Source organism: Vanellus vanellus, assembly GCF_965231255.1.
Source record: "Vanellus vanellus genome assembly, chromosome: 3".
Taxonomy (NCBI): domain Eukaryota; kingdom Metazoa; phylum Chordata; class Aves; order Charadriiformes; family Charadriidae; genus Vanellus; species Vanellus vanellus.
The window spans coordinates 52514975-52533339 of record NC_138907.1 but is presented as its reverse complement, the minus strand read 5'-3'; the positions used below and the strand labels follow the sequence as shown (position 1 = coordinate 52533339).

General features: G+C 35.1%; 1 protein-coding gene across 1 annotated transcript in view; it reads left to right on the top strand.

Annotated features, from left to right (window-relative positions):
• The window catches only part of PACRG (parkin coregulated), a gene marked incomplete at both ends in the record, with an annotated part of 256062 nt that overhangs the window by 5263 nt on the left and 232434 nt on the right, over positions 1-18365 (top strand). The window lies entirely within an intron of this gene.

Genomic DNA, 18365 nt, shown 5'->3' with positions numbered 1-18365 from the left:
AAAGCCTGTATTTCATATTATGTTTTCCAGTTATAACTATACTGCTTTTGTTATTTTAAAATACTTTAAAATCAGTCCTTAATTTTTGCTAATGTGGGGAAAGGTTGATATTGTTCATAGTTGCAGTGCTGAGATGATAAGATCTATTTAATATCCTCAAGCATGAAGAAATCATGCTGTTTCATAAATGAAAATCTGTTACACACTTGAATTTCCAGTAAATCTTTTTTTTTTTTTTATAATTCAGTCATATGTCTTAAACTACACAATAAGTAAATTATCAGTTAGATGCTATTTCATGTTTTTGACTGACATTTCTTGTTGTCTTAAATCACTTCAATTGATACACGATATTTTACATAGAAAGACCCTGGAAGGTTTTAAATTTCATACCCAGAGGAGGTAAATGTAAATTGCTTTTAAAACATTATGACAGTGTTGTTTCAAGACTCCACTACTAATCAGTTTTTTTATGAACTAATGAATAAAATATTCTTAACTGGATACAATTACAGAGATAGTTTTTAAATTATGTCTATTTTGGCACTGGAATTAAAGTATTTTAACTTTGCAAACTGAAACTAATATAAAAGAGCAAATGTCAGACTATTTTTTTAAGTATATGAGAGAAAAGGATCTTACATGTTTACAGATTTCATACAAGTTAAAGTCCTGCAGTGGTCTGAGTATGTGGGTATCTTCGTCTGGTGTTTCTTTGAATGAAGTGGGCGTTTTTCAGTTTTCAGATGTTTGACTGAAAGCGTAGGAATTCAGAACAAAGTATTAGAAAATAGTTAATAACAATAGTCTCAGAACAAGATTTTAAGGTGTCAACTTGCCAAATAGGGAACTGTATAAAGTCATCATTTTCCACATGCAGCTGGGCATGCCTCTAGAGCTAGCCAATAGGAAATGTGAAAGAGATCAGATAGAAAGCATCTGCCATACATCTTTCTCGGCACCCAGACTCCAGAACAGTTTCCAAAGAACATGTGTACATATTCTTTCTTTCAACTTTATATCATTCATTCCAGCTAAGAAAAATCCTGGCCTCTATGTAGGCTTCAGCCTTTATCTTAGTCTTCTTACTGTTAGTTGACTGGGGATGCTATAGGATACCTGGAGTGAGTTCAGAAAAGAGCCATCAAGACAGGGTTCTGGAGCACATATTCCATGAGGAGAGGCTGAGGGAGAACAAAAAGCTACCAGGGTACCTAATGATATTAGGTCCTAACAGACCTAATGGCCCAATAGCTATGAGGAGGCTGTCAGGAAGATCGAGCCAGTCTGTTCACTCTAGTGAATGATAGGAGGAAAGAAGATGGTGAAAAAGCTTTGAGGAAAGCTAAGCAGTGCATCAGGTTTCCCAGAATTGTGTGGTCTCCTTGGAGGTTTTCAAAACCCAAATGGAAAAAGTCCTGAGTGACCTGGTCTGGTTTCAGAGGTAATCCTGCTTGGAGAAAGGGTTTGGACTGGAGACTTCCTGAGGTCCTTTTGAACCTGGGTTTTCCCATGATTCTGCCTCTTTACAGAATCACAGAATCGTAGAATGGCTAGAGTTGGAAGGGACCTTAAAGATCACCTAGTTCCAACCTCCCTTCCATAAGAGGGTGGTCTGTGGCCACTCCATGGCTCTGCTACTACTAAGGTCAGACAAATTACTGATATTAAGTCATTCTTGAACTGGGGGAAGTAAAAGGAAAAAGGCATTTGAAAGTATTTGCTTTAATAGCTTTGCTGCTTTTCTGAAGATGTGATGTGAAGGGGATAATATATACTACAACTGAGAAGATACTTTGTATTTCTGATTAAGCCTGAATAATTCTGACTCCCAGAAAAACTATGTAACACCATATTGTTCTGCTTATAATAGTGAACTACATCATAAACGTAAGGTTGACTTTATAAATACAATTTGAGCAAGCCTGCATCAGTGCTTGGGTAGCAGGAACATGTGCTTATCAACTGAGATCCCTACCGCAGCTAATTCTTCTTATATGGTGTGCTCCAAGAAGTATGCAGCAAGTACTGCTGCCTTGAATTGAAGCAGCAAGCCAGGTCTGTAGCTGTCAACCTCTGGATGCTGTCCCTTGTCTCACAGTCTCGTCTTGTCACTAGTATAACTTAAGTGACATTGGAAGCTTTAAGCAGGTGAAGGAGACAGGAGAGGCAGCATAGTGGCATTTGCAGTAGAGAAGGTAGTGGGAGAACACTGGGGAAATGGAAAAGGAACTAAATGTCACTCCCCAAAGTGGGGACCTGGGTGATCACTAACCCAATATGATTTTTTGCTATGGCTGTGCTCCCCAAACTTATGCACTCATGTGCTGAAGCCAATTGTTGCCTTGTGGCAGCAAGAGAGGGCTGGAGTCCATACCAGGGAAATGGAAGTTTTCTTTCTTTTCCTGTCTCATACTACCAGTTAATATATATGCTTGGGCTATATTTACCTGAAATGATCTGGTAACGCTTTGAAGGGCTCAGGGAGGTTTTGTTTTTATCATGAAGTTTTCTTAACCATTTTGAAATGACAATTACTGCAAAGCCAAAAAATAGTAGCAAACAATACTATTGTACATTAGAAGACCACGTGATAGAAAAAATACTGTGAAAGACTGAGTGGTTCCTCCCAGCAGCAGTTGATTCCTTGATATACTTGACATTCATATAAGCAGTTTGGCATAACTTTTCATTTTGATAGAATACTTACATATTTTTTTCTGGGAAACTTACTGCGCTCTGGTAACTTCCCTTCTTAGCTGAAATATGTGTCAGATCATCAAGATGAAGTTATAAAGGTCCAGTATGCAGTCGCAGTGTGCTGAAGGCTGCATTATGGAAGTCTTGTGTTTAATAGTTACACTCTGACTCTGTGAATACATTACAAATATTATGCTTTTATGGTTGCAAATTTTGGTCACTGATGGGTGTAAGTAGAGGGGATGTGTGTAAGTAAAGGGATTGTTCCTGAGAGCAATGTAATTCTAGAGTTAGATAGACCTTCTGTAGAACTTCAATCAGGCCCCTTACTTGACAAAACAGATTCTGATCTGATAATAAAACCTGCCTGAATTATAATAGGACAGTTAAACACATAATTTAGCTTTTTGTACATTTGTGATGGTATTTTTAATGTATGTTTAACAGTTTGCATACATGTATTTGAAAGCAAGATTTTTCTTTTAAAAAAAATTACTCTTCATCTATGTTTCTGTAAAGGATCTTGATAGCAAGAATGAATACAAATTGGTTCTCAGTTTGATAATAGAAGTATGTAGACAGCATGTTGTGCCTTAATTGAAAGCTAATGTCATTAGCCTGTATAGGATCCAGACTAATGTTGTTTGGGGGTTTTTTGGTTGGTTTGTTGGGGTTTTTTTTGTGATGAAAGACTTTTTATCACTTGGCTAGAGTAAACAATTTTATACTGTAGTAAAGTACAAAAGTTCTGCACAATATGTGATAAAGTTAAAACATACTATAAAATGCACTATGGAAATGAGTGTGCAATGAAAACTCTTGAATGCCTTGAAGCAAGCATGGTATACTGTTAAGTTCCTGTGTAACAACCATTTGGAGGAAGAATAGGTCTTTGAACTTATGTTTTGACGCCCATTTCATTAGTCACAAGCATATTACTGAGATTTTTTTTTTTTATTCGGTCGGTAGGCGATACATAGTATTCTGCACAAAAAACAATGTGAATCCAAATCAAAGGGTACTGTATTTTCTTGCCTGTCTTGTGTGCTTAAGACATCCATTAGTTTTGCCATTGTCACATGAACATTTTTATATTGTTGTCTCACTGTGCGTTTCATTATAATAAGAAAGAAAGAACTACTGCATAAGTTGCTTGGACTTACCCATGTGTTCTTGAAAATATCTGTAGGTGTTAAGTCTTCTGATCTTTCATTCTTTCAATAATTGTTCAGATAGGATTTCTTTTCTGCTATTTCCGTGTAAGATTTGTCTTAATGACAGCTGTATTATTAAGACCGTGTTTTATGGAATGAAATATTATTTCCTACATAATTTTTTTTTTAAATTGAAGGGAGCGAGTGAGCAAGGCCCCATACAAGGAGGATTCCTGCAAGCAAGAGTGTGCGAAGGCTTGTGCTGGGAGCGTGCAAGGGCTTGTGCAAGGCCACACGCGGTAGCTGGTTCGCACCCCCATGCACACTCCCACTTGTGTGCTCCCCCGAGCGCAGCCATTGCAGCCCCCTTTTAGTAATAATATTTTAGAGGTGTTCTAAAAAAATTCAAAAGCTTTGAATTATTTTCCTTTCACTGTAAGTCTCATTGCATAAAATTGGGGGAGATAATTTATGATAGAAGTTTTCTGTTTCAAGATTAGTCATTGTATACTTATTTAGAAAAGACTGGTGGTCTACATTTAAACCTTTAGAAAAAGTAAATTATGCCCTGGCTTTTACTGTCCTACTGCTAATGGTTTAACATGACATTATTGTTTTGTATTGGCTATATTCTCAGCTAAAACTATTTAGGAAAAGGTGCACGCATACTTTACTGACATTGGCAGCCAGAATTTGATAATTTTTTTTTTTCCCCAGAAGTTGAAAACATACATTCTCACTTCCCAAAGCAGGTCTATTCATCTCTCTCTTTCTACACTCTTATCTACTGCTCCATGCTCACCTTTTCTCTGACTTTATTTGTCCTCCAGATGTGTTGGTTTTTCATATCGGTGGATTTCTCTTGCAATGTTGTTCAACAGGTGGGGTTTTGGGGGGGAGGGCAGTTCCACATGGCTAGAAACCTTTTAGAGAAAGTACTTATAAAGCTTCTACCCAGAAGCTTTAGAATACCCTAGATAATAATAAGAATGAGCCCATACTTCTAAACTGCAGCTTTGTAAGCTATGACTGAAAAAATGTTTTTCACAGGAAGTGTACATGTATTGGCTGATTTATTTTTTTTTTTTTAATACATTTTTATACAGTGTTTTACTGACTCATCTCATGCCCTTCTAATTTGTGTGCCTCCTCCCCCTTTTTTTTTTGTCAGGTTTTAGATTAATAGTTTAAGGTCAGAGGAACAATTAATAGAACTTCATTTGATATCCTGCCTAATATAGTCTGTCAAATTCAGAAAGTGATTTCTGCATGAAATGTGTAGCTTCTAGTTGAGCTAGAAGATATGTTTTTTTAGAAAGTAATACAGCCCAAAGGTAATGGTGGTGTCAGAGTCCATTATATCTGTAAATTATGTCAATGCTTAACTTAACTAATGCAATACCATTAGAAATTTGCAGTCCAGACCTATATATAATTATATAATTACCACAAAATAGTCAAATTTCACTGTGTAAGTATTTTAGCTAGACATCCACTTACAGAGAGATACTATCTTTAAAAATCCACAAAAGTGGATTTGTGCATGATGTTTTCTCCTTGAAGTCACAGGTTAGAGTTCATACTTTAGGGAGGCTAAATGCGCATTAGCTGACTGCTAACTGAATGCTCTTCCCAGTAGATTGGAGGTAGACTCCCTTGTGTTAGAAGAACTTCTAAAGTCTTAACTCTTGTGTTCTTAGCTCTTGTGTGGCCTACTGGGAAAAGATAGTTTTGCAGTTGAATTATCAGGATATGCTTCTGCGAAGTGAAAGTTGTAGACTTGAAATTTTGTCAACTGGAAAGAGGAATGAACAAAGTCACCACTTCCTGAGCTTGTATTCTAACTCCTAAATAAGGATGCAAAAGATGGAAATATTATTTAAGAAGACCTTCCTGAAAGCAAGTTTTAGTCTTCAGAAAATAATTTCATGGTCTGCATTTTCAGTAGGCAGATATATCACTTTTGTAGTCTTGATTCAAGTGATTGAACTCCAAAGAGGAAGGGAAATTCACATGCATCCCTGTATTCAGTATCCTGTAGGTATTCAGCATCTCTCTCAGCACTTCCATCTTTTTGAATTGCTGGAGTGTCTCATTCTCTTACCAACAGTTGAAGGAGACTGGATTCAGAGCCTAATTTCAGCTCTTTGAATTGTCCTGGTGTTGGGGGCTGGTATTCAACTGTTAAACGGTATTTTTCGCTTTGGGTTTGTACTATGCATAGCTCAATGGGACAAGAGTCTTTGACTGGATGTCTAGAAAATATTATAATGTAAATACTGGTTATTAACTAGCGGAAGATTTTGAAAAGTTCAACTTCTTGTAATATTGTAATGTTCATTATATGGGCAGATTCTGACATCCTCTGTATTATCTAGTAGTGTCTGCTTTAGCCTGTATTTTTAGGTTTCTTTATTCTTTGTTTCTCCAGTCTGTTTCATGATTTTCTTCATCTCTGTCTAATGGACTGCTTTAGAAGTATGCTGGCTTTACTTCAGGGTCCCATAGAGCCGCTTTTGGAGACAGAGTAGTTCACAGGGTATCCATTGAAGGAGCTATTATGGCATATTCTTTTCTTGCAAGTTACAAAATGTCTGATTAAAATGATCATTTTGGATCATGTTTTTCCAAAGAAAGGAAATAAGATGTGTTTTTAAGGGAGACCTTCATAAATATTGTCATGGTACTTGCGTTTTTAAAAGGACTCTGAAGCTGTGTAACGTCTGCAGCCTAACCACTGGAAGATTATGCTACTACATGAAAAAACACGAAGTGAAAGTACACCATTGCACCAGGTACTTCAATAAGCATCCAAACTATCGAAGCCTGATATCCTGCAGTTTTTTTGTTTGCTGGTTGATTAGTATCAAAATTAAGCTGATATTTAATGAAGTATGTGGTGTCTAATAACATGAGACAAGCCTCTTGATTGGAGCACTCTTTTCTCTGGTATTTCCATAAAACATGAAGGCAACTGTTTATGCTTGACATCTGCCTTTTTCTCAAATTCAGCTGAAAATGGCCAACGGATACACATTCTTTAAGAATGAAAGCAGGCAAATGTACACACAGCATGGATGTATAAGCCTTGTTTCTTCATGAAGCTGTTTTAGAAAGGGTGCCCATATGCATTTGTTCCATTCACCAGAAAAAAAAGGTAACAAAGGACCTAAATAAAATTGAACTATTGCATTATCACAAGTGAATCATACAAGTAAGAAAAACATTGAGTTCCTTTCAATCAGAAGCCATTGCCTGAAGGTGAACCAAAATGTCTGAACGCTTAATAACTGAGTTACATAATTTTATTGAGAAAATAAACTATATCTGTCAGAGCCTAGACTTCAGTTTTGGAACTACAAGAACATTAGTGATTTTCCAGTTAAGTGACTGGTAGTATTGTGCATCAGTGGCACAATACAGAACTTTTGTAGAATCAGAATATCTAAAGCAGATCCTTTTTGTCACTTCATTAGAAAGTAGAAGTACTTTTCCTATAGTGACAGAGGAGAAACCTCTAACTACCTTTCTGGCTTCCACATTTAGCATGCAGATATTATTCCCCATGACTAAAGGTTAAAGAATCTGTTTACTAAGTTTTGTAATTAACCAGTAAACATATTGTTGTTTATTGGGTCCTATTGTTTAACCTCCTGATTTTAATGTACTAGAAACATGACTGTAATGAAAAGGTATGACAGAGCACTGGAACAGGCTGCCCAGGGAGGTTGTGGAGTCTCCTTCTCTGGAGACATTCAAAACTCGCCTGGACGCCTTCCTGTGCAACCTCATCTAGGTGTTCCTGCTCCGACAGGGGGATTGGACTAGATGATCTTTTGAGGTCCCTTCCAATCCCTAGCATACTGTGATACTGTGACTGTGACTGTATGACTCATTTAAGAAACATTTCTCAAACTTTGCTAAATGTTGTCTGATAACGTAAACACGGAAGCTAGTAATCACAGTAACACTTTCAGTTTTCAAAAACACAGTCAAGGTCTGCAACTGCAAAGCTACCAGCAAGACTAAACATTCTAATGTATACTGAAGAGTTTATAATAGACAACATTTGTGTAGTATTACTGAAAACCAGCCTTGCAACAATAAGTTCTTATAGATAAAATAGAATGAAGTGGTAGATAAAAATAAAAGTCATGGAGGAAACAATTGCTTTGTATATAAACAAATTGTCTGTGTTCACATGTGACTAAGACAAAAAAAGTTGTATCAATGTTCATTAAGATAAAATATGGTTTTGTAATTTATATAATCTCTACGAGTAAACCTGTGAGATTAAAGTAGTTTTCTTACTTATGTAAGTGAAAGACAATTTATAACATGGAAATACCACTTAATTTCCCAGCTCTTATGTACAATACTGTATCTTGGGAAGAGTAATAAAAGGAATTCTTCCAAGAATAAGTATTTTATGGAAAATTACCATTAGAAAACTTACTTTGTTTTAGAGATAAAATGGTTTGAATGATAGACGTAAGATAGTATCATGGGATAATAGATTCTTACCACATTGCTAAAAATCCATTTTGCATTTTTTTTAAAAAAAGCATTTATATAGTCATCTGCGAGTCCAGCTGATAGACTTATGGAACATAAATATTTAGTGACAACTTTAATTTATCATAAGGTATTAGATGAAATGTCTTGGTGAAAGCTATGGTAATTTTTATAGTTCTCAAGAAGCCAGAATTTTAATCCTAGCATAGGAACTTGTATTGGATACTTAATTTTCTCAGAGTATATCATTATTTTTATTTAGTGTTCTAAATAGAGTCACATCCTACCTTAAAACATTACTTTTTAATGACTAGATATGCTTTCTGTCGGCTACCAAAAATTGAAAAGAAACTGATAACTGAGGACTTAGACTATGAAGAGTATAGAGTATGGAACAAGTATCAGTAAGCATTTATTATTTTTTTTCTGCTATAAGCCCTGTATTTATGCTGCTTATTTTCTCAAGATGGTATGATTTACTGTCTGTGCTGCAACCAAAATTCATCTATCAAAATATAACTACTTAACCTGAAAAAAATCATGCTTTTGCTAAAGACTTGAGTAGGAGAAGTTTTGATATTTTCAGAATTTGTATACAAAAACCTTAATGGAATGTAAAAAAGACAAAATCTTCCCATTTTCACTTAAGTGAGTTTTTTTTAAGTTTTAAATGAACTTGCTAAGCAGAACTCTAGGTGCTTAGTATGGAAGGCCTTGCATTTAGTTGTCTAAAACTAAAATACACGTGCTTATCCTTTAAACCCCTAATTTTTTGAAGTATGATATAAAGAGCTTGAGAATGATAGACCAAACTGAATTTTTTGAGTCATTCATGTCATCTACAGCTACAGTGTTTGCAATATTCCAGATTGTGAGTGAACATGTAGATAATAACATGAAGGTACAACTGGAAAATAAGAAAGTAAAGATGGTGAGGATGTGCATGTATGTATGGCTGATGGCACTGTGGACCGATTCTCAGTGAAGAATCAGGAGGGCCTAAGTAACTTAGTTTTGGCCAGCTCTTCAGTCTTGCTTATGGCATTCAGAGCGTGCTAGCGTTCCTGATAAACCATCTCCTTTCCAGCACAGCCTCTCAGCAGTGTCTGGCCCTGAGTATCTTCCAATTGTCTTTTTTTTTTTTTTTTTTTTTTTTTTTTCCCCAGTGCCACAGCTACCTTTCTCTCATTCCAGACTCTTTTTAACAATACATCCAGGTTTTTCACAAGGGCCTTAGGTCTGCAGTCCATCTGTGTTTGCAGGAATGAAATAAAACAAGTTAGTTTCTGCTAGTTTCTGTTTCTGTTTCCACTGAAGAAGTGTGTTGTCTGAAGATCTCTCATAAAATTTTTGTATTAAACAAAACGAGAGGTAGAACCAATCCTTGTAGCATCACACAAATAAAGGCTTTTCAGGGTTGGAAAGAAACCACCCATCAGAATTTTCTTGAAGCTGACTGGTAGGAATTGGCCTATCCAGTTCCGGGTGACTTGTTCATTTCTGCCAGTCTCCCAGGCAAGTCGGCAGCACATGCTGATCTTCAGTGTCAAACACTGCTGATAGGTTTAATGAAGTAAGCATGGATATCTTCCTCTTAGCTGTGCCAGAGAGGAGATAGTTTGCAAGCAAGACTAATGCACTCTGAAAGCTGTTACCAAGTCTGAAAGCCCGACTGCCCGGGTTTAGGTCATTGGCAGAGAATTCAAATTCTGTAGAAGAGTATATCGGTTGGTTTTTTTAAATTATTTTTATGATCATTTTTCCCAAGAATAAAAAGCTCTATTATGTAGTAGCTAGACAGAACATTTGGACTAAAAGGTGTTTTTTAGCCTGGGCATTAACATTTAATTTTTCATGTCAGTTTAAAAAATGTGATTTAGATTCAGATTATCTTCAGATTGCGTGAGACTGCTTGGGGCTTTGTCCAGCTGGGTTTTGAGTCTTCTGCATCATCTTTGGATAACCTGTTCCAATGACTGCCTTCATTGTGAAAAAGGTTTTTCTACTGTAGAGTCAGAATTTCCTTTATTGCAATTTTTGACCATTGCCTTTTCTCTTTTTGTTGTACATCTCTGGGAAGAGCCTGTTTCATCTCTACTGTGCCCTCAGGCTGGGTAACTGAAGACAGCAATGAGATTCCTGTTAAGCTTCCTCTTCTTAAGACTAAGCAAACAGTTTCTCTCAGCTTCTCCTCGTGTGTCATGTATTCCAGCCCTCGCTTTATATTGGTGGTCTTCCACCAGCCTTGATCCAGTATATCAATGTCTTTCTTGTACTGGGGAGTCTTAAATGAGACCTCGTACTTGAATTGCAGTCTCACAAACATCAAATAAAAGGGGGATGCTGAATTTCCTTAACACTCTTGATGTAGCCCACAATGCAGTTGCCTCATCTCTGCCACGAGGGTACACAACTGTTTAACTTGTTCACAGGGATCCCCAATATCTTCCCTGCTAAGCAGCCTTCTAGAGAGTCAGTGCCTGGCCCAAACTGTTCCAGTGCAGAACTCTGCATTTACTATTGCTGAACTTAGTGAAATTCCTGTCAACCCGTTTTACCAGCCTGTCAAGATATTTCTGAATGCCCCTCTCCAAATTTGATGTCATTCACAGAGTCTCTCGGGGTACATTCTGTCCCATAATCCAGCTTCTTAATGAGATGTTAAATAGCTCAGTATTGAGCCCTGAAGAATGCTTCATGTAACCCCTTACCAGCTGGTTGGCTAGCTGCTATCCTTTGGCCCCAACAGCCCACTATTTTCCCCCCTCCTTGTGGTTCCCCCCTCATTGAAATCGCTTGAAGTGAATGGGATGTAGACTGCCAAATGGCATCATCACACTACACATTCATGGATGTCTCCATCTCATTACGATCATGGGTCCATGCGTGACCTCATTTCTACATCAATTCCCTGCTCCTTGAGAATGAGAATCAACTGACATACTTCTTTTATACTCTATAATTTTAAAATCTCATTCTCCACCATTTCTTGAAGGGATGAACTGCATATCTTATCCCAGTGTGATGAATATAGACTACAGATATTTTTTTTATATCACTACTACTGCTGTATAATCAGTGTATCTTATATCTATTATTCTTCCTGAAAGTATACAGGCCTTTCCATATATAGTATATAAAGCTTCAATTTAAAAAAAAATTATATAGCTGCATTTCCATGATGAGAGAAGGAGCAGCAATGTAATTAGTGTTAACAGGGACACATGAATTTCATTATATATTTCTAGATTATCTAGATTTCTAGTTATATAATACAAGTAAAGTCTCAGTATTCTAATGGCACTAATAAATAATACAATGCAGGTCTCGAAATGCTTTCTGAGTTTTGTACCATTTGAATACTAGATATTTTTCACTTAGAACTTCAGGATCTAAGTTAGAAGAAGTTTGTTAATGACTGGCTTTTCTGTGTGGCAAAAGACAGATGGCTTGCTGCTACTTAGCTATATTATTCTAATTATATTTGATGGTGATTAGAATAAATGTGGGCTTAATATACTGTTGTATTGGTAGGTTAGAACAAAGCTAGATGAATAAATTCACCAACATCGTTGGAAGATTCTGTTTCTAGACATGAGGTAAACCAGACCTACTTTTTTAAACTCCATGGAAGGAAGATAGTTCTAGAAAATGACTCTAGTATCTCCCTCATTCTTCTTAATGAAAGCAAGCTTACTATTTTATACATGTAACCTTTCAAGCTTCATGTACATCTTCATGTATATCTTGGCTTCTGTTGGTTTTACTCTTTTGGAAGTTGGCCTTTTGCTTTTTGTCATCTTTCTGAACATGATTTCATTAGCATTCTATGAAATCTGTCATGTATAGGAACATAAGTAGAGAATACATGTTGAAAAGGTCGGTAACCAAGTATTTATTCTGTAACTAGCCAAAGTAAAACTTATTTACTCTTTATTTACTTTTTTCTATCATTACAGTCTGACTTTTTATTATAGTCTTGCTGTGATAGTCTGACTTGATGAGGTCTAAAGTGTAGCAGTTGTTCCTGTATAGTACTTTGGCACCGTATAATGATATTAGCCATCTTTCATTACTATTTCAGTGGTTATAGTAAGATGGTGGCAGTGTATAGGTGTCAAAACTAACTTTATCTTCTGTAGCTTAGTCTGCAGTCAGTCTGCAATGTCAGTAGACATTTGGCTTGCTTTTGACCAAAAGGACTGCAGTTACAAATGAGCAGGGGTATAATTGAGCAACAAATTACAGTGAATATGAATTAAACAAAACATCCCTAGAGCTACATGGCAGAAGTCAAGTGTTACTAATTCTCTGAGTTATTACCTCATAATAACTAGCATCCTGAAGATGTTCTTCTGTTATTAAATTCTTGCAGAGTGTGTGTGTTCTATGAAATACGGAATAACATCTTTCACAATATGTGAAAGATTCACATTGAGTACTTTATCTCAATGTGAATTCACAATGTGTGATTCACATTGAGTACTTTATCTCTGGTAATCAGATCACATTGCATAAAGGAAATGTGTATGTGGTTGAATCAAGCAGAACTTAAAGGAAAAACTTATTTTAATTTCATTTGAAATAATATTTAGAAGAAAAATGGAATCATCAAGCAACGTTTCTGCTTGTGTTTAATGGATCACATCTTAAAGAATTCTGGAGTTGCATGGCTGTCAGCAAAGGGAAAGGCCAATGATGAATCATTTTCAGGTTTACTATTTCTCCAAAACACTCTATTTTTCATAAAAAAAATATTGTTATGCTCAAATTTCTAATACATTTTGAAACTTATCTCCAAATCAGTAAAATAATAATGATTAAAAACTATAGTTTGTAGTTTCTATTATAAAACATCATTTCATTTAACCAGATGTATAGCTAGTGATCCATTGCACTGGGTTGTAAATTAATTTATAAGAATTAACTCTAAAAACCTGAAAATATTTAAGGGAAATCAAAAGTTTTCAAACAGTGTAGGTTGACTGAACATAAGTATTTTAGTTGTCCTAGAAATTCATTGTTCTTTGCCAACATATTTAACTAGGCAACTGAAAAGAATCCCATTTAGGGTAAAAATGGTTAGTTTTTCTACCTTGTTCTATTTTTAGTTTGTCTGTTAATAGTAATTCCATACTGTCAATTGTAATAATGTCTTATGTGGCAACTCAGAACTAAATAGAGCCACCAACCTAACTCAGCAAACAGTAATCATAAATACACAACTTTCACTGTTGTGGATAAGGTAAAATGTAAATAAGGGTGAAAAAGCTTAATACTCTCTTATAAGTTGTTAGGATGTCAGAGCTTCTGTCTGTATTTTCTCCAAATTTTGCCAAGGAATGAGCTCTTTTCTGCAAATCATAAAAAATGGTATTATGTTTTGAGATTTTTTTCTGAGAAATCAACAAGTTAAATAAAAATGTATCCTCTTCATCAGAATGTACATGTTAATTAAAATCAATGTAGCCTATGAATAAATAATATATTTACTATAATGCTTTCATAGTAACATCTGCTTGATCACTTACTATGCGTTACAGGATTTAAGTTGTGGGTATGGAGTTCCATCAAATTTTGCATTTGTAAGGCTTCTGCGTGAGTATTTTATGAAAAAGGGAAATAAGGAGGTACAATGAACCTGATATGTTCCTCTGCTTCATTAATCTTTTTTATTTTTTTTCAGAAGAATCTAGATAAAGAAAACCACATTACATCAATTACACAGTTAAGCTTTTGTGCCTACACAAAGCTATCTATATCTCTCAGGATGTTTTTATACTTTATTATCTAACATCACTTTTTGTATTGAGCTACACATACGTAGGCTCCTGAACCCATGCGCGTTTTCATTTTTCTTGTAGAAGTCAGATGAGCTGTATACAAGCATAGGCGTCCATTTGAACCCAAATCATTAAAGATCTTGATATAAATTAAAAAATTGTTTGGGTTATTTAGGATTTGTCTGTATTCCTGGCACGTGACTGATTTCAGCATGAGCAGGAACATAAAGCTTTATGCTGCTGTGGCATGAAGTTCAGTACAGGAAAGCTACTGAGGTTAGTCCTGGGTAATGTGGATGAACACTTGTGCCAGAAACTGCAGACCAAATGCCAGTTCCACTGTCTGTCAGCTCAGATAAAGCTGCTACAGGGTGTGCTTATGTGTGCTCTGATAATCCTTCTGCTTACAGTGGAGCACCTTCACAACACAGGTCATTCAGATTTTTAACATGTGTCTAGTTATGTTTAATATGATGTATGTTAATACATAAAATACGTTACTGAATTGTAAATACATGTAGTTACACAGATACTTGATACACATAACTACAAATATAACTAACTGTGTTCTTGTATTTGCACACAGAGATAGCTATATTCACAGTTAAGTTACTTTGATACTTTTCTCAAATTCTTTTTTCATACCATGTGGATATGTGATAATTTAAAAACCAAACTAAGGCATTTTCAGATACATGGATGAGAAAGTGAGTATGCAATCTTAAAGTCAATTTATCATTATTTGTTACCATGCTCACATAACTAATTACGTTATATAGATGTGCAGAGATTATTATTAAGTATTTTTTAAAGGCTTAACCTTTTAGCATAGAATTAGTATGAGAAAATTTAGCCCAAAGATTGCTTTTCCTAGTTACAAATTTTTGAAAGTAAGAGTTCATAATGGCAGTATTTCTTGTGCTTCCTCCTGTTACAGCCTTGATACCATAGCTTGGTAGTTAATAGGGGCGTTGCTAGCAACCCTAATACTTAGATGGCATAACCTTTTCCATTTTAATAGATTCTTACATTCTTTTCTTCAAGAAGCTGTCACATTTACAGTGTTTGCAGCAGATCTTTAATTCGGTTTAAAGAAACCCTTCAGGCTATGGTGTGTTTTTTGTAACATGAAATTCTCTTCAACTTTTGCTGACACATAAACTTGGATGCTGAGATTTCCGTTCTTACTTGAAGAACAACTGTGGCCAACTACCAGAACAATACTGCATCAAAATTTAGAGGTAGATGGGCCTCTCTGCTGAAGAGAATGCTTGAGAGCTGTCTGAGCTGCTGTATATTGGAAGGGGTGGGACAGGAGCCAAAACAAGACAAGTTGTCCTGTCTTCAGAACTTGGCTTTATCCTACCCCTGACAAAACAGTTTGCAGAAGAAATAAAGCTCAGTTCCCACTCCCAGTAAGTGTTTCCCCACGTCCAGGGCATTTTGTTCCTGCATATAGTTTCCCTTTTTTTTTTTCTCCTTCTCTGCCTCTGACACAAGTGCCATATGGTCATGAAGGTATGTTAATGCTCCAATAAAAACCATGAGAGGTGGAGGAGAAATAGAGAGTGGAGTGAGTTGTTTCATTTGCCAAAGGTGGAACTGTTTGTTGTTTGCTTTTTCTGTTACAAGAGCACATAGGAGGGATTACATAGGAACAAATATTATATTAGTTGTAAAGCACACCAAAATTAAGAAATGACAGATTCCAGATTGCCTGTGAGACCTTAATTGCTGCTTCTTTGTGTATTTATATTGCTATAATTTTTAATACTGTTATAGTATACTAATTGTTATTATTCAGTCCTCAGGATAAACTCAGAAGGGTCAGAAATGAGATTGCATGTACAATATTAAATCTGCTGGTTTTAGATTATTATTTTACTTTGCAACACTAAAATCTTTTGCTCAATTGCTGTATGTAGACAAATGTGACAAAAGTAAGTATCTGGGAAATTAATATTTTAGAAATGTGTGTATTTCAGATGCATTTTATTTCAATTATTTGATGAAATTGTTATTCAGGAATGCTAAAATTTATTTTATCATAAAATATGATAATTAATAATGATTAATAAAGTATATATTTAACTTTATTTACCATTATTGTGTCCAACCATGCAATGAAGATGAGAATTTCTAGTTGTAAAATTCTAAGCTGCTAAACGTTATGAACAAAAACATTTTAGAAAACATAGTAGAGTTCCTTTTATATAAAAATGATGTAACTCAAACTCATTATGGTGATGACTACCCTTATATTTTGCATCCTTTACTGTATGCAGATTAGAGTTATATTTATCAGATTATAATAGTTATGAATTTTGCACATTCATTCCATTGAAACTTGCAGACCTCATAGAATAAAGAGTTTTTCATTTTGTCTGATTATCTTTGCGTTTCATGCTATTTTGTAAGTTCTCCTGGCTAATGCTCCTCACAGATCTTGTTCCATTTTTGTTCAGTAGTTCTAAAGAGGCAAATTGAGAAGTAAGAGAAAAGCTTCTGTGAGTTACCTGTCTAACATGCCAAAGGGCTAACTAAACAGGAAAACTAGAGTACCAATGCTTCTTCTGGAGCCCAGGGGGTTAGAATACAGAGTTGTACGATTTCTCATCAAGTTTGTTACGGGCAAAGTACATTTCACTGTTTTAAAATACTTTGTTTTTTAAAGATATACACATAATTCACACAGGACACTGGAGAAGAGGCAATAAGTAATTATTGTTCAATCAACAGTTTTTCTTTCTTCTGTTGCTTCTGTGTAAATGGAAAACTATTTGTTGTATATTACAGCTTGAGTGAAAAAAAACAGTTGTTGAAATCTTCACTTACAAATTTAAATAAGATGGGTTTTGTATACGTTGTTTTTTTAAAACATACTATGCAGTTTATATGCTAAGAATATATTACTCACTAAAATATATTTTATGGGGTCTTAAAAATAGTTATGAAAAATTCTTACATAAGCTTTTGATTGACTGAATTGCTAACTAAATGATTATATAAACTTTCTCTAAAAATATTAATTCTAAATGGAGGCAACAGAAATGGAGCATAAGCAATAACATTTCTTCTTGAAAACGATATCTTTTTGAAAAACTGAACCTTGACTAATCTTTTCATTAGTTATATCTTTATCCTCCAAATGTAAATTATTTCTATATTGGATCAACTTACTCTGAGAATTCTCACTTCAACTTTTTTTTTTTTCCCCTCACTAGGCACATCAGAATGTTTTATTAGAAAAAAAAATGATGATGTGTTGACCTAGTGTTGTAAGATTGGTTAATAGCCTTGAATATTTCAGCTTATACATTTTTTTATATGTATATGTGTGTTTAGGGACAATTATTCATATGATAATACGAAAAATCTCACAAGAACCCCAATGTTAGATTGATTTCCATTGTTTAGAATTGACCAGGATTGGAAGGTTTCGAAACCAGCTGTCACGTGAAAAAAGCAATAACCTTGTTCATGTGTACGTTTAAACAAGGTGGATATTTTTATCAGAACACTGTCCTTTCAATTTCTGCCCTCATTTCTGAATTCTATATTATATTTATGCACCTATACCTATTTTTGTGAGTAATTTCTTTAAATTAAGATATTACCACATGAATTGCTGTCTAAAGAAATATAACTCAGCTGAATATATATTTATATTTCTGTACCTTTCAAGTTCTAGTTGATAATTGGTAGGGTTACTATAGATTCAGGTATCTATACCTGATTTTCCCAGGAGAAGGAAAGCATGCAGAGTTCTTTCTTTGAACACATGCTATTGCCTTGATTTATAAAGGTTACAAAAGTTAACAACATACACAATAACAACTATGCGTACTGGCTCTGATTTTGAATCACTGGCTTGTTTATACTACTGCTTTGTTAAATAAGAATAATAATTATTAACAGAAACTGAACTGTTTTTCTGCCAGTCCACTGTCTCTGAACCGTCCAGAATAAATCTGCTTGCAAACATCGTTAAATTAATATTTTTCACATTTGTGAACATTTGGCATTTTGAGGGTGCTAAACAATTGACTGTCTGAATAGCCTTTTTTCCTTTGATATGATATTCTTAGCTGGTCAGTCAGAAAAAAAAAGGATTATTCTATTCATTGTGAATTCTGCTGCTTCTACTATCTTGATGTAGTGATCTTTAATAAGCTATTCACTTAGCTGTCTATGAGAAAGAATGAACTTCAGT